The sequence below is a fragment of the Etheostoma cragini genome, chromosome 2 (genome assembly GCF_013103735.1).
Source record: "Etheostoma cragini isolate CJK2018 chromosome 2, CSU_Ecrag_1.0, whole genome shotgun sequence".
Lineage (NCBI taxonomy): Eukaryota > Metazoa > Chordata > Actinopteri > Perciformes > Percidae > Etheostoma > Etheostoma cragini.
Genome location: NC_048408.1, coordinates 29,328,437 through 29,329,652, shown reverse-complemented (window position 1 = coordinate 29,329,652; position 1,216 = coordinate 29,328,437).

Genomic DNA, 1,216 nt, shown 5'->3' with positions numbered 1-1,216 from the left:
CGTCTTCACCCTCTACTGCCTCTATTGTCTCAGGGCAAGTGAGACGATACTCTCCTGGAGAAACAAAGACAATTAAAAATTGAAGAAAATATAGTGTGCTGCACAGTATAGTTAATATAATAAATGGGTTCAACAATAAGAGAAAATATTGGGGAAAAAAGGGAAAAAAAGCTTAAATATTAAATAGAAATGTTCAATAAAAGCATGTTGTGTCTTTTTAACCCTCGTGTCTTCCTGTCGACCCCTCGATGCTTTTGATGTTTTCTCTACATTTTGACGTGATTTATTGCACTTCCCCCCCCCCAACTAGTTTTACACTTATCCCTGGAATTCAATCTCATTTATTTTTTCAGTTAAAAAAGAAAAGAAAAGAAGCTGAATTAATTTTACTTATAGTTGAGATCAAAGGAACATATGTTGATGAAATGTGACAGACGTAAAGTTTAGTCCCGATAAGGTTTTGAAGCAATTTCATTTTTTTCTTTAAATACTATAAAATGAAATATAAACACCCCAGTGCTGCAACTATTCTCTCCTTTCAGACTAGTGTTAATACCCCCCCCATCCCCCAATTGGGCAATGTTTTTATTAAATGTATGTATGTATATATAGATTTCTCTTAAATGTACCAAAGGTTACCGTTAGATAATGCCTCATTTGCATATGATTTGGGACCGTTCTTTATGTCGATAGATGCAAATTAACATATTTAATATGACAATGCCTCATTTGCACATTTAAAACAGAATTTCCTAAAACTTGCAATTCAAAAATTAATGTTTTTACTGTAAATAATCAACTGAGGAAATGTCACAATGATAAAACCATTTGTTAAAATGTTGTTTAGCCTTAACCAAGAAAGCTCTTTCTAGAAGATAACTTGGCATAAAGCCACCAGCATTTTCCGGTAAATCTCGCACGTGCACACACACACGCACGCACACGCACGGCCTTTTATCACATAAAGAAGTACATAATTTATGTTTTTGTATGACTGATGCGAACAACCATCTCTGGAACCGGTTCAACACCGACGCAGCTAGGCTAACGTCACCTTTAACTTTAAAGACCACAATGGCGCATATACGCACACTACTCATTCATTTATTATTACACTAATTATAACGCCAACACCACCATAACTCAATCAGTCAACAGCCGGGTTAACACATTCATCCCCGCAGTGCTAACTTATTGCTAGATCCTAACTTTAACC